Source organism: Podarcis erhardii (genome assembly GCF_964252035.2).
Source record: "Podarcis erhardii genome assembly, chromosome: Z".
Taxonomy (NCBI): domain Eukaryota; kingdom Metazoa; phylum Chordata; class Lepidosauria; order Squamata; family Lacertidae; genus Podarcis; species Podarcis erhardii.
In genome coordinates, this window is record NC_138504.1 from 30,833,660 (window position 1) to 30,850,058 (window position 16,399).

The 16,399-nt window shown below is 43.4% G+C and overlaps 1 protein-coding gene and 1 long non-coding RNA gene across 3 annotated transcripts in view; both read right to left on the reverse strand.

Annotated features, from left to right (window-relative positions):
- Positions 1-16,399, reverse strand: part of AR (androgen receptor) — a 242,148-nt gene that overhangs the window by 31,557 nt on the left and 194,192 nt on the right. The window lies entirely within an intron of this gene.
- On the reverse strand, positions 395-4,217 carry LOC309333674. Its single transcript, XR_014152664.1, has 2 exons — positions 805-4,217; positions 395-546 (listed from the first exon to the last, which is right to left on the reverse strand). It is a non-coding gene; the product is annotated as an uncharacterized lncRNA (long non-coding RNA).

The window sequence follows — 16,399 nt, forward strand, 5'->3', positions numbered from 1 at the left end:
AGGTACCACTGTAGTAGGCCTTGCACACCACTGTTCTGGGTGTCTCCTCCCTCCTGCATGTGGTGAGTGAGGACCCTGTTGCAACAGTTTAATAAAGATCAGGCTTACTAACTGCTTTGCTTTTCAATATTCTCTGGTTGGCCTCTGTTATTTTCTGCTACCAATAGAGAACCTCTTGGGTACCCCATAAGGGAAAGGAGCAGGTTTTTTTTCTTATAACATGAGTATATCTATTACTTTAAAGAAATTTATACCCCCAGAATTCCACAAGAAAGCTCCAAAACGCTACTAAAAAATGAGCTGACAAGTGATTGTTTCCCAAAAGATCATGAAACAATCTTAACAACCGATGGCATCACCATATCCTGGTGCATCTACCATAGTTACACTGAGCTTTACATTCAATAAGAAGTTGTTTAATGGAAGTACATAAAAAGCAGCAGTTCACAAAGAAAGCAAGTAACAGGCTCTGACACTGCTAAAACCTTGAGCAAACAGGATGGAGTTGACTGTTCCCAGAATGCAGCACAGCTGTGGCTTAAAAACCTTCAGTAGTAATAAGCATTCACAAATCTTGTATTGGCAATATATAGATAGAAAAATCAAGGATATTTACAATTTTATAATATGCAGAGAATAACTTGTGTTGAAAAACCAGAGAGAGGAGCTGAGGGAAATCGGGGGGGGGGGTGTTCTTTGCTTTTGGGGGAGGGGCAGGGGGGAAATGGGGGGGTGAGGATGATGTATTTTTGATAAATTGTTATGTTGAAACTTCTAATAAAAAAATCTTTTAAAAAAACACACCTTCAGTAGTTAAGCGGTACCGGCTTTTAATTTTGCCCTGATCTTATTTTTTAAAATTATCAAATAAAATAATGGGCTGTTAGCAGGCTTTCTTCCTGTTTTTTAAAAGTAAAAGAAACCATGTTGACACGTGAGAGAATAAATGCCTCAGCCAGAAAATGGTGGCCAGTTATTTTGGATGGCCACCAATGCGGATGACTTTAAAAGGGGATTGGACAAATTCATGTGCAAAATACATTTCCTTTTTTATTTTTACAGCAAGTGTGATGAATCACTGCTACCACCACCACCTCATTTGTCACCTAAGGCAATTGGATGTGGCCAGGGAAGCCCTGGCGCACTGAAGGTGACAGGGGAGAAAAAGGGAGCATGGAGAGGAACAGGGGATGGTGGGCAGCAGGTGCAGGAGGCAGCAAGTGGCACACTCCTCAAGGGCCTGGATCTGCCACCCCCCCAGCTGTCCCCAACCTGCTGCCAGAGGCACCTGCCTCACTAAGCCTCATGACTATGCTGGCCCTGGATGGATGCTTCATTGCCCATTTCTGCTCAAACCAAAGAAGTGCAGCCCTGCCACCAAGTTGATGCCCCCCAGGATGCTTTGGGCTACAAGTGCCCCCAGCCAGGAAATATATCCAAAGCATCTGGAGGGCACCAGGTTGGGGAAGTCAGTTGCAGTGCTTCAAAAACAAGCCAAATTATGTCTGTGTACAGTAAAAGGTAAAGGTAAAGGACCTCTGGATGGTTAAGTCCAGTCAAAGGTGACTGTGGTGTTGCAGGGCTCATCTTGCTCTCAGGCTGAGGGAGCCAGCGTTTGTCCACAGACAGTTTTCCAGGTCATGTGGCCAGCAGGACTAAACTGCTACTGGTGCATGGAGGACCGTGACAAGTGCCAGAGCGCATGGAAACGCCGTTTACCTTCCCACTGTAGAACGAGCTAAAAAAATCCTCATGCAGAAAGAAACTAGGTTTATTTTCTTATTAAATTCCTTACATGCCTCAGGTCTGAATACTGAAATTGATTATAGTTGCTTTTTGTGAATGTGTACTAAGGTTAAAATGTAGAACACCTGAGCATGGGCTAGGTTCGTTTCACCTCTGTGGGCCGAGAAGATTACTGTGAAAAATAAATTTTGTATCTGTGAATTCCTATTACTTTAGATATGAAATTTGATTACATTTTTGTATGAGTTGCATTAATGTTTATATGTATAACATCTGAGTGTGGATTAAGTTTGTTTTACTTCTGCTGTGCCATATGGGTCACTTTAAGAAAGAAATTTTGTATCTGTTGATCGCCAACACCTGCTACTCGAATCAATATTGTGCTTGGGCCTGTCCTGTGATAGCATATATGAGTTTGTACTACTGATGAAGCCCAGGATGGCGAAACAAGGCTAATATTCTGGAAATCCTTGTCTTAAACTCTGTGAAAGAATTCTGTGGAACTGTAACAACCTTTCGTGTGGCTTGTTGGACTCTATGAACGGACAGGTGGAATAGACACATATATGGCCCTTATGCATGAACAGATTAGAGAATGAACTGATCCACTGGGCCTTCTACTTTTTTCATTGAACTTTATGAGCTACTTCTGTTGAAATCTACAATTTAATACAATGAATAGTATACCTTATTTATTCAAACGTGCAGCCGGTTACGTCTTGTGTGTTTATTGGATGTGATGCACAGCATGAATGAATGAACTTGCTGCACAAATGAACAAATGTGCAAGTACATGAGAGCAAAAATTGTGCCCATTTCACTCTTCCTCATGCTATTTTCATTTTTAAAAATGCCTTCAAAAGACTTCTGACGCATCTCCTCACCAGAGGCTCCTGAGCAACATTACATGGTTGCACTTATGGTTGGTTGAAGGGATGAAGGACAGGAAGCAGAAAGTGGAAATAAATGGGGCAGTTTTCATAAAAGAGAGATATAAGAAGTGGGGTCCCCCGTTCAGTCTAATTGGGACTGGCATACTTTAATGTTTTCACAAATAACCTACAGCAGTCTTTCCAAATCCAGTGCCTTCCAGTTTAGCCTTTGGGCTAAACTTTCAGTATGCCTGGCCATTAGTCATATTGGCTGGAGTTGATAGAAATTTGGGAAGGCTGAGTGACAATCAGAGTTGTTCAGAGTGATGGTCAAGTATAGTATTCACCATTATTCATCCATGCAGAGTGCAAAGAGGTCTAAAGTCTCTCTCAAGTCAGGGGTGTATTTAGGGGATTGTGATTGGTTTGGTTGCACTGAGTGTAGACCAGGGGTCAGCAAACTTTTTCAGCAGGGGGCCAGTCCACTGTCTCTCAGACTTTGGGGGGGGGGGCAAGAGTATATTTTGGGGAAAAAATATGAACGAATTCCTATGTCCCACAAATAACCCAGAGATGCATTTTAAATAAAAGCACACATTCTACTCATGTAAAAACACCAGGAAGGCCCCACAAATAACCCAGAGATGCATTTTAAATAAAAGGACACATTCTACTCATGTAAAAACACGTTGTTTCCTGGACTGTCCGCGGGCCGGATTTAGAAGGCGATTGGGCCGGATCTGGCCCACGGGTCTTAGTTTACCTACCCATAGTGTAGACCCTCAGGGGTGCCACAACTATGGTGTAGAGGTGGGGGGTGTGCGCTGAATTCTGGTGTCGTACAGGGTGCTGCTGATATTTGAGACCCCGGGGTCCGCCACTGCTCAAGTGGGTGGTTGCAAAGTGTCAAATGGGTTTCAATGTAAATAAGTGGAAAATGATGAGCACTGGAGCAAACATTTCCTAATTTCACATGTACTATGATAGAATCAGAACTAGCAGTGAGTGACTAACACTGGAAAGATATATTTGGGGGTCATGTTATAGATTGGTGAAAATGTCAACTCAGTGTGCAGCAACAGTGAAAAGGGCATACTAGGGATGAATTAGGAAACAGAGTAAATATAAATCAATGGCATTATATAAATCTGCTATTTATAAATCACATACACAGTATTTATATAATTTCATCACACCAACAGATGGTGTTATTGTATTTCGCAGAATCAGAGAACTGTAGAGTTGTAAGGGACCCTGCGGGTCATCCTATCCAAGCCCTTCTATGCAAAATTAACAGCTAAAGAATCCCTGACAGAAGGCCATCCAACCTCTGCTTAACAACATCCAAATGAGAGTCCACTATCTTCTAAGGGATTTCTTTCCACTCTCTAATGGCTCTTACTCTCAGAAAGTTCTTCCTGATGTTTAGTCAGAATCTCCATTCTTGTAACTTGAATCCATTTGTTCAGGTTCTACTCTCCAGAGCAGGATAAAACAAGCTTGTTCCATCTTCCATGAGAAAGCCCTTCAGACATCTGAAGATGGTTATCCTATCTCCTTCCACTCTCCTCTTTTCCAAGCTAAACATACCGTATTTTTCACCCCATAAGATGCACTGGCCCATAGGATGCACCTAGAATTTTGGGGGGGAAATAAAGAAAAAGAAAAAATTTTCCCCCAGGTGCGGGGCTGGGGCGGGGGAAGCCCGAGCTTCCCCCGACCCCAGCCCCCAGAACAGGCTGCTATCTGCTATCGCACGGCTAGCGGAGCGCTGCGCGAAGCCCAAAGTTTGGGGCGTGCTGAGCTCAGCGTGCCCCAAGCTTCTGGGTGCCGGCAAAGTCTCCGCTAGCCGTGGGAGAGCCGCGGGGCTCTCCCACGGCTAGCGGAGCGCTGTGCGAAGCCCGAAGCTTGGGGCGTGCTGAGCTGAGCGCGCCCCAATCTTCTGAGTGCAGGCAAGGTCTCTGCTAGCCGTGGGAGAGCTGTGTCTCCCACGGCTAGCGGATAGCTTCCTGAAGCCTGGAGAGCGAGAGGGGTCGGTTCGCACTGACCCACTCGCTCCCCAGGCTTCAGCGAAAGCCTGCATTCGCCCCATAGGACGCACACACATTTCCCCTTCATTTTTGGAGGGGGAAAAGTGTGTCCTATAGGGCGAAAAATACGGTACCCAACTTCCTCAACCATCCCTCATAAAACATGGTTTTCAGACTCTTAATCATCTTGGTCGCTCTCTTCTGCACAGCTTCTATTTTCCTCCGTCAACAGGCGTGCCCAGAACTGGACACAGGACTCTAGGTAGAATCTGACCCAGGCAACACAGAGCAGTACTATGACTTGCCTTGATCTGGATCTAGAATTCTGTTCATGAAGTCCAAAATCACATTAACCTTTTTGGCTGCTGCATCACACGGCTGACCCATGTTATGCTTGTGATCTACCAAGGCCCTGAGAACCTTTTTGCATGTACTCCTCGCAAGCCAAGTGTCCCCCACCCTATATTTGTGCATCTGGTTATTCCTGTGTAAGTGCACATTTCTACAACATTATATACACTTCTGGCAGTCCCATCTCTAATGGATATTGTAATGTTAGGAAAAGGGGAACCAGAGCCAGCTAGAGTCTGAAGAATCTCCTATGTGCGGGAAAAATGATAAAGCCTTTGAGAATTTTTGTTTAGGAGTTCTTGCAACCCAGGGTAGTTTTCCGGGAGAAAGAACTACAAATGGGTCAAGGTGGAGTCATAAAAGCCATGACTTTATTGGGTACAGCTCATTGGTTACAGAGACAGTGAACATCCACTGGCTGGGTAGATTGAGCTGGCATCTGGGTGGCCAATGTGAGAACAGGATGCTGGACTGGATAGGCCCTTGGCCTGATTCAGTAGGGCTCTTCTGAAGTCCTTATCCTGTGACCACGGTGTGCGTCAGGCATGCCCACCCTGTGAGCTATGGAGTGGTCATAAGACCCAGATCCACAATACTATTTAAGGGAATCCTGCTTTGAGTGATGCCTGATGTGGACCTGGCCCAATGCCTTCTCCACTCAGAGATCCAAAAGAAGTCATGGAAATACATTTAGGATCAAATTATACAACTGTATAAGCAGAATAGCGGTGTTGCTATAAGGAAGCAGAAAACTCTGTGCTGCAAAGCCCAGTCACAATTGTGAGCAAAATAATTTCCCAACCCTGTCAACCAGCAGCAAACGTTCATTCATAGCAAGGCAGTTAAGTCTAGAATTAGAGGTAGGGAGAGAAGCCAGAGGTATCAGGCCCTAAGGACAGGAAAACTTCCAGTGGATCTGGCCCTTCTTGAAATTGGTCCAGGGAGTCACTCAAGGTAGTTAACAATAGCGAGGAGGCTTTGTTGCATGTGGGTTTCAAAACATGGCCTTAGGAGGAAAAACCCTCCACAACTTAAGACTGATAGAGGAATACATCATTTGTGTGTACTACCCCTGCTGGTTCAACATCAAAGTAAAACGCTCTTGGGTGGAAGGTCCACGCCACATCTTGTTTCAGCTGCAGCAAGGCTGCAAAAAAAGGTTATAGTGGATTATAGGTTATAGTTTTGCCACCCATCCAACATTCAGCATGGTGCGCATTCAGGAAGCTGATAATCCAGACACTCTTGTGATCAGATGACAGTGAGGAGAGCTGGTGTTCAAAAGATTGTTGACTTGAGAGGTGGATATGATGACACTCTGGAAGATCTTTCTGTATATCTGATGAAGACAGCTTCCATCAACCCTAGTGCTTCATCCCAGTTGGAGCTGAAAGACTGGTCTGACAGGGAAGTCTGATGGGGTCTTTACAGTGGAAGTAAAGAAGTTCACTGACGAATCCATGCAACTTCCATGGTGGCTCTGTCATGCCCAGTCTACACAAAGGTGTGTGGAATAACTCACAGTGGCATCAGGTAGGGTGTATATACAGGATAAACATGAGGGCTACATTAGAGGTCAAGAAACAAGTTGGCGAATAATGTCAAATAACAAATGAAAGCAAGACTTGATGAAACTTGTTGCTTAAATTTCTTATTAACTGATGTCATTACTTTCTAATGTTGTTTTATGATTACAAGGTAATGTTGTATGCCTAGTAGGATATGTTTTATGCCGAGAAATAAAGTTTTTTATAGCCTTACCTGACATTTTCTGAAGGTAAAATTAAAATTCTTTGATTTCCTGAGAGCAGTTCATGTGCTGCTTTTTGATCCAATGTAGATTGACTAAGCAAAATATTGTCCAATCACAAAAATAGCAGATTTTAATTATTCTCACCCCAAAACATTTTTAAAAGAAATTTACAAAAAATTTCATCCCCTAAAGTGACATGCCCTTGTAGGGTGGCCAGGTTCCTAAGGGTGAGCTTGGAAGAAACCTGTAACTCCCCAAACAAGATAATGCACACAGGAAGCAGCAGTGAGGGTTTCAAGTTGTATGTAGGGGATGTAGTGTGGCTCCGAGTCCAAAGACTGTGACAGCAAATTGCCAGCTTGCTGGTTTGCTTGCCTGCTGCAAGTGTTTCTGGAGAGAGGATGGTTGAGTGGGTAGGAACAGATGGCATTCCTGCATTGCAGGGGACTGGATTAGATGACCCTTCAGATCCCTTCTAACTCTGCAATTCTATGAGATAGGGCTCCAAAAAGGTGGCAGTAGCAGTTGCTGGAAATGCCACTTGCTGCAGTCACCTGGAGGCTATAATCGCATGGAAACTCAATCATGGGCTTTGAAAAGTTAAAATGCAGAGTGTTCTGTTAAAATAATCTCCCAGGTCTCGTCAGCATAGGAAGCTGCTTCATACTGAATGAGAGGCAGCAGTGGCTCTCCAGAATTTCAGGCCAGGAGCCTCTCCCAATCCTATCTGGAGATGCCATCAGGGATTTAACTTGGGACCTTCTGCTTGCAAGGCAAACACTCTACCCACTGAGATATGGTCCTTTCCCTTCCCCAAAGATCAGCTAGATCACCCACTTGAGCTTCCAGGATAGGGCCTCAGACACAGTGCTGTTGGGTATTCTTAGATAACAGGCCACCAGCCACACACAGGAAAGGGTCTCCCTCTCTGCTGCTCCCTCCACTTGGTGGTGCAAGGAGGGAGACCCAGGGCTGCTCTTAGCAGGGTAGATGATCTGGGAAGAATTAGGCTATGTAGAAGGAGTTGCTGAAGATTGCAACCCCTCCCCCAATGCTATTATTTGTCACCAGTGGTTGTTCCTCCTCTGCTGAACAGCAGCTTCAGGTAGGGGGCTAGATTTAGGTCAGTATGAGAGCATGGGGCAGGGATTAACTACCCTGCCCCATGGTCCCGATCCTGATCAGACCTTCCTGCAGTTGCTTTTTTTAAAAGAGAGAAAGAGAGAGAGAGAGAGAGAGAGAAAGAGAGAGAAAGAAAGAAAGAAAGAAAGAAAGAAAGAAAGAAAGAAAGAAAGAGTAACACATCAAGCTCTAAATTGTTTAGCACCCAAAAAAGGAAGAAATGGGGGACGGGGATATGGGTGAGGTTTACAAAAAGCTTGCATTTTTCTGAATTAAGTGGACAGAGAGAATTTCCTCAAACCAGAACTGATGGACACCCTCCCCCCCAGTGGAACTGATTGGCCTCCTGATTCAGGACAAAGAAAATGGAAGGCTTCACACAATGAATAATGGATGCACAGAAATTTGCAGCACAAATGGTGGTGATGGCTTTGGAAAGGGATTAACCAGAATCAAGGAGAGGAGGACGTGCTGTTCCTCATGGTAGCTAAGTACAACCAAGTTTGGGGCTGTCATTCCTCTGGAAACCAGTTCCTGGGGAACAAGAGAAGATTGTTGACCTTCACATCCCTGCCTCTTGCTGGTCACCGTAGTAGAGAGGGTTCTTGGCTGGATGGACTCTTTTTAGGTTCTTATATCTTGGCAAGTCCCTTTACAAGAGAGAGTCCTACAGCTGGGAGGTAGCCACTAAGAGTTTGTTTCCAAGTGCCCTTCCTGTCTGGACATGGAGTGCAGGTAGATATCCTGGCCAATTGTGATTGGATAAGAACAACAGACGGTGGTTTCTCAGGAATATGGTGATCAAGTTGTTAAGGGTACGATGGAGCAAAACCTGTAACTCAAAAAACAAGATGGTATATGTGGAAAACAGTGGTGGGTGTTGCAAATGTGTGGGGTGGGTGGGTCTGAGCCCAAAGGCTCTAGTGACAAACTTACTAGCATCCAAGAAGTCATCAGTGCTTCTACAGAGGGTGAGTTGGTGTGCACATGTTGTAGAAGTGAGATTCCTGCATTGCAGGGGGTTGGACTAGATGATTCTTTGTGTCCCTTCCAACTCTACAATTCTGTGATTCGGTTCAATTTTTTTATTCTATGAGATGGGGTTCTAGGCAAGTGACTGCAACAGTTGCTGGAAACACCACCTAATACAGTCACTTGGAGGCTTTTTCCTGCATTGAATCTCAGTATTCAAAAATATAGTGATCTATTGAAATCAAATTAAAACTTTAGCACAAGGCTTAATTAAAACAGCCTCTGCAACCTCACAGTCTTACTGTGGAGGGTGCCACTGAACTAGATGATGTTTGCTCATTTCATGGGACAGGAAATACATCTTAGATCATGTGCAGACACACCCCTCTCCCAGGGCAACTGGACAGCGCTTGACTTTGTCCTTTGAAGGGGGTACTTGCCCTGGTTCTGGGGAAATGTTGCGAAACATTCATATGCTTGTGGCAAATGGATCATTCTGGCAGTGAACAACTGCAGACAAAATGCAAAAAAAATGAAGCATGTCAGGGGAGGCCCCCAGTGAGAGGGTTTTTTGTTTTTTGTTTTTTACAGCCAACAGTACTCCCACTGTGAATGAAATTTTATTGTTGGCAATACTTCAGCCCATTTTTAAATAAACATTTAAAAATAAACCATGGATAATATTCAGCCTCAGAGCTTGGGAAGGATTATTTCATGACTGCTGTGCTATATCATTGGCTCTGATGTAGCTCTAAACCATGGGTTAGTATTATGGGAGTGAGCCTTGGACTTGCCCTGAGGTGGCTATGTCCTCACTAACAAAAAAGAGAAACAGCATCACTAAAAAAGAGGACACAAGCTGATATAAAACTGCTTATTTATATGTATGGTCAAAAACTTGGAAATATAGGGGACGCTTGGGTTGCGAACGTGATCTGTACGGGAGGCACTTGCAACGCCGCGTCTGCACACACGCGGGTTGTAATTCGGTGCTTCTGCGCATGTGCAACCGCCAAAACCTGGAAGTAACCCCATTCCGGTACTTCCGGGTTTCGGCGTGTCCATAACCTGAAAAAAGCAACCTGAAGCGTCTGTAACCTGAGGTATGACTGTAATTGTAATGCTTTATATACAACTAGAATCTTGCCATAGTCAGGATGGCCGTGACCAGGTGATCTATGTGCCTTCCAGGTCTACTGTTAAGGGTCTCTTTGAACCAGACAGTCTGTGTAAACGAGAGCACATGGCAATCCTTGCTAGCACAATACCCCCCACAAATGTAAAGAAAAGACTGAAAACATCTTTTGAGCTAACCACAGTTTCCTGTGATGTCAGAGCTTGGAAAACTGGGGTTTGTTCTAACTACATTTATTAACTGACCAGGATATAAAAGTATTATACTTTGAACAAATGATAGTTCAGATGTCACAGGAAACTGCTTTCTGTGTGTAAAGAAGTAGGGGAGGAGAAGGGAATGTGGAATAATTTGATTATTCTAACATGAAGCCATAGTGATGCCGAACTTGGCGTATACTGAAGATGCTTCTAATTGATTTTCTCCATCAGTGCAAACCAGAATGGGTTGATTTAAATAAAGGTGATTTAAATCAACTGTTTAAACCATGATTTAAATGACGAAGAAAATGCAAATTTAAATCATAGATTTGAATCAGTTTTCCCATTTTGAAACGAATATATTTCCTGAGCAACCATGGAACCTAAGTGCTTGCTCTAATAATGAGAACATAGTGGTTTGCAGCAAAATGGAGCCTTTTAGTAACCAAACAGTGTAATTCAAAGCCCATGTGACTTTTGCACTGCAGAATTATGTCTAATTCTACATGTACACATGCAAGAATACTAAGCAATCTCAAGAGGAGGCCCACTCATTTGCATCCATTGCATCCTCAAATGTATTTCTTTCATATGATAAGTGTTTATAAAATTATGCATGGCGTAGAGAAACTGGCTACAGAAAAGTTTTTCTCCCTTTCCCATAGCACAGAAGTTAGAATTTTGGACAATTAAGGACAGACCAAAAAAAAAAAAGACCTTCTTTATGTAGTGCTTAGACATACTGTGGAACTTGCTATTGCAGGAGACAATGGTGGCCACCAACTTGGATGGCTCTAAAAGAGGATTGGATGAATTCACAGTAGATAAGGCTATCTACTAGCTATGATGGATGTACTCTGCCTCCATGGCTGGAAGTATTGTTGCTTCTGAATACCAATTGATGGAAGCCACAGGAGGGGAGAGAGCTGTTGTGCTTGGGTCCAGCTTGCGGGTTTCTCACAGTCATCTGGTTGGCTACAGTAAGAACAAAATGCTGGACTATGTGGGTTGCTGGCTTGATCTAGCAGGTTCTTCTTGTGTTCTTATGTCCAGGATCGAATGACTTCTGCTTCAGGTCAGGGGTGCCAACTTGCATAAAACATTGTGGGGGCAGGTAAGCCACACCACACATAACTTATCACATGACTCAGTGCACACACACCATTTGAATGGAAATGCCCATCAACTTGGGGGAGGGGCAGGCCCCCTCAAATATTTTATTGGGGGGCCAAAGGGGTCTTGGCCCCTAGGAGTTGGCTCCTATGTTCCAGGCAATGGAATTCTAGACCCTTCAGAATCCCATTGTGATTTGTTTCCAAGGCACTTTGATGGCAAAGTTGATCAGTTTCAGTTGATGCATCTTGATGGCATTGGGCAAGTTGCTTGTAACGAAGTGACTACGCATGTGTTCTCTGTGCCTTTTCCTCTTGGGTGATTGAAGTCTGCTGAAGGGATAGGACTGGGTGGAACCAGGATGTGGCAGTGAATTCTTGGGGGAAGGAGTGGTCCCAACTTTATGGAAGGAAGCAGTGACTTGACCTAAAGAAGCCTATCTCGGTGGATCCATTGGTTTCTGACAACTACTGTCTTGTCACTTTCTTGGGAAAGTGATGCAGAGGATTGCCATGCAGCTGTTGAAAAACACTTGGATGAAACACTGATTATCCTGATCCATTTAGGACAACTCAGTTAGGGTTTATGTGCAGTTGTGGAACTGAATTGGCTTTGGATGTCCTTTATTGATCTCTCAGCAGCTTTTGATAGAGTACAACCTCATCCAGAGCACCCAATTGACCATGCTACCCTTCTGGCGTAGTAGTCAGTGTAGCAGACTAAGACACATAAATTCTGACTTCTCTCCCTTCCTCAGTTTTCTAGTCTTGAGTTAAGTTTCTCACATTCATCTGTTAGCATGCAAAAAGTTTGCATGGCGATGTGCACACATTTTGTATTCATTTTTTGTATAACAGATTTGTTTTTATACAATTTTATCTAATACAGTATTGCACGGTGGCTACAATCTGAGTACACAAAAACTTGTATACTCGAACCATTCTCTTGGAACTGTCTCCAAGTGACCATCTTTACCTTTCCGGAGTTGGTTGTGAGCCAAGGAGGCCTTGCCCCCAAGCAAGACATAGAACTTTTAAGCTCTCTGACATGCCTAATGGGCTCTGGGTGATTCTCACGAGATCTTGTGGGGCTGCACAAGTTTCCACAAGAGTATCCCAGAGCCCGGTAAGCAAAGTAGAGAGTTTAAAAGCTCTTTCCACTCTGTGAAAATGCTACACAAAAACAGCTTTTAAGCTCTCTGCCTCCTGTGTGTTTAATTCGTGCGGTTTCAACCAGTCAGCCTTCAACCACATATGGCTGAAATCACACAATTAAATGTATGTATGATGTGATCATACTGTATTCACATTTTTACAAGAAATTTCTCCCTATATAACACATTTACATATTGCATTTGTGCATGCATTTTGTGTGTGCGCTTTCCCCATTTTTTATGACTATATCACAATGTGTGGAGAAGTGCAAATTTTGAAGGGCAGGTGTGTTTCGCTTTAGGGAAGCATAAATTAGGCTTACATCAAAATGTGGACAGAATGAATTTCTCCACCAACCACCCACCACCACCTACACATCCCTAACAGTGGTTAACTTCATCTCCACGGCTATCTGTGCTTGGAGAGTTATGCTTCTTCCTGCTATAGGACAAAAGATATTCTCCAAAGTTCTTGCAGTGCCAGAAAACTCATGAATATGATGGAAACTAACCAGAATGTGTAGAACGCTAAAACCCTTCATTAGCTTAATTGTGACCAGTAATTGTGAATTACGCTGCACTGGGTTGTGGTTCAGGACCCAAGTCCTACCCTGTTTCATTATTCAACAGAAAAGAGACAAAGGTGTTCCCAATTGTCACTCTCTGCTAAGTTCTGGAAAGCTGACTTTCTACCTCTCTGATGTGTTACAAATGAGAAGCAGCCCAGCAGGGCAGCTGTGGTAACACAAGTGTTCTTATTCCTCAGATGTGATCAGGATTCAGCTTTTCCTTCCTTTCCCTCTATTTTCCTGCTGTACCTGTCCAAAGGCCCATTGAGTGTCACTAGAAATCTAAATTGTTGCAAGCTGGGGTGGGGTGGGGAACAGACTGGATCAGGGTGGCCCAACTTTTCATACCAAGTGGGTTGCAAGAGTACTTTGACATGGAATCCATGGGCTGCACACTGCCTTGTTGCATGGTGGATGGGGAGAGTGAAGCAAGATTTGACACACCCCCAGCTCTCTTGCCACCTTATCAAAGCTGCTAAGCGAGACGCTGGGCTTTGAGAAGGAGACACAAGGCTCTAGTTGGGCCCCAGAACCCTCCCACCTTCTTCACCAAACTGGGAAAACACTAGGCTTTGGGAAGCAAGCAGGGGGACTCTAGGATCCTGCCAGAGCCCTCATGCCTCCTTCCCCAAAAAGGCCTCAAGGGCTGCATGTGGCCCTTGGACTGCGTGTTGGACCATCTCAGTCTGGATGATGCTCTGAGTTGCTTCCAGTTCTTGGTTCCTGTAACTGTAGGGGTGGAAGATATGAAAGCAAACTTGCCAAACCAGTCTGCTTGGTAAGGTAATGGCTTTGACGGGCTAGTTAAAACACCGTGATGAACACAACCGAAGTAGTTGCTCTATGCTGTAGAACAAATAGGTGGGCCCTTCCTCTATCCCTTTCATCTAACTGTTAAGTAGGAGAAAAGCAGAGATACAGAAAGAGGGAAGGAAGGAAGGAAGGAAGGAAGGAAGGAAGGAAGGAAGGAAGGAAGGAAGGGGAATGTGTGAGCTGAGTTGGAAACCAGACACAGAGATCTGCTTGCTCTGTGATGGATCCAAAGTTATGACTAATGGGGAAGCAAGGCCTGCTGGGATATTAAAGCTGTGAGTCCTTCTGTCCCTTTATTTACATGTGTAAATAAAACCATATTTCCTAAAGACACCATAGTCTGCACTGAGCTTCATTCCAAGGAAACTGAACCCTGGGGAAGCACAGGAATCCCTGGAGTTTCTCACTTCTCAGAGAGTGGGATGGCATGTAACAATATCATTGTTCCTCAGATAGACTTGAGAAATCTTTCCAGTCCACTTGAGGGACTGTTGGAGGTCACATAGTACTTTTTAAGGTGCTTTAACTGCACAGCTGAAAATGCTATTAGGCCACTGTCAAGCCATTCCTTCATCAGTGAAATTGCTTCTTAATGGCTCAGGATTTGTTTTTAAAACTGTTTTCTCAGTGGTACCTATCTAGCTGGGAAATCTCTTTAGTGTTAGGCACCAGAGGTTTGACAAGGTAACACTGCCCCACTGGCAGTCCTACCAACGAAAAGGATAATGGGGTTGGACTAGATGACACTTTGGTCCATTTCAACTCTACAATTTTATGATTCTATGAAGCTGATGTAAAGGGAGGAAAATTTGGAATACTGTGTACAGTTCTGGTCACCACACCTCAAAAAGGACATTGCAGAGCTGGAAAAGGTTCAGAAAAAGGCAGCCAAAATGAACATGGGGTGGAACAACTGTCATATGAGGAAAGGTTACAACATTTGGGGTTTTTTAGCTTAGAAAAAAGTTGGACATCTGTTACAAGCTGCAAGGGCTGTTAGAGTTAGTCACTGGAAAGATCTTGCCAGTGTCCAATTGCCATCAAGTGGTATGGGATACAGTGTTACTAAAAAATTTAAATTAACAAACAAGCTGAGCTCAGACTAAGAAAGATAACTTTACTATAGTGTGGTCTGATTTTATAATATTTACTAGCACAAATATTGATATGAAATAAGGTTCGGTTGACGTAGGCTTTCCTTTCCTTTTCACATGATATATAGCAAATGATGCTTGAATTCTTATGTATAAATTTTTAATTTTATTTTGAAATAATCGATTATGAGAGAAATGAGTAACAAACTTACTTGCCTGGTGGATATGATTTGGGCATGGTATACACTATGGTGGTGGTGTTTCATTTATTTATTTTTAAAATAATAATTACTTACTTTTGTTTCCTTAGCAATTTATCAGCTGCCAACCTTTTGTAGAGTCAATTTGTTTCTTTAAAGTGTTTAATAATGTTTTGACAGCTGCAATATTTCTTCTTTTAATTTCTTACAATTTAATAAACATAATTGTTTAAAAAAGAAAAGTTGAATAAGAAGGACATAATAGGGTTAGGGTTAGGGTAAGGGTAAGGGTAAGGGAGGGATTTGAGGAAGTCAACCAAGATGTTTAAAAGGTTGGATTTGTGCAGAATTAAGTTTGTTATTATTGTCTATTTGTTTATTGTCCCCCCCTCCCCACCTTTTTCTTCTTTTTTCTCTTTCCTTTTCTGTTTTTGTGTATCATTTTGCTTTGTGGTTTGTGTTATCACAGTGGAAAATTTAATAAAAATTTATTTTAAAAAAAACATAACAGGAGTTTATAAAATTATGTATGACCTAGAGGAAGTGGACAGAGAAAAGCTTTTCTCCCTCGTTTCTAACACTGGAACTCATGAACATCCAGTGAAGCTGCTGAATGTTGGAAGGTTCAGGACAGATAAAAGGAAGTCCTTCACACAGTGCATAATTAAACTGTGGAAGTCTCTCTTGCAGGAGGCAGTGATGGCCACCAACCTGGATGGCTTTAAAAAGGGATTAGACCAATTGATGGAGGAAAAGGCTATTTATGGCTACTAGCCACAATGGCTTTGCCCTACCTCTGCTGCTAGAAGGCGTAATGCTTCTGAATTCCAGTTGCTGGATACTGCAGGAGGAGAGATGGCTCTTATGACTGAATCCTGCTTGTAGGTTTGCCACAGGCACCTGGTGAGCTACAGGACTAGGTGGGTCTTTGATCCATTAGGGCTTCTTACATATTTGTGAAAGGATGAAAGAAAGTCTGGGGACAGACAAGAAGACAGAGAAAAAAGGAGAGAGGGAGAGAGGGGGCTACTGGACAGCTGTGTCCTGGGGTTCTGTTCTGGGCATCTCTCCCTGGAGATCTGATGTGAGGGTACAGATCGGTTGCCTGGGTGGAGCACACCCAACTCTCTATTTGGAGATTTGCAAAACTAGAAATTAAAAAAGACCATCTGCACAGTACTCTCTCATTGCAAGGAAGCCAAACACAGGCAACTTCTTGCTGCTTGAGGCAGAACACCTGACCTTACAATGCGTGAATTCAAATATGTTTGTCATG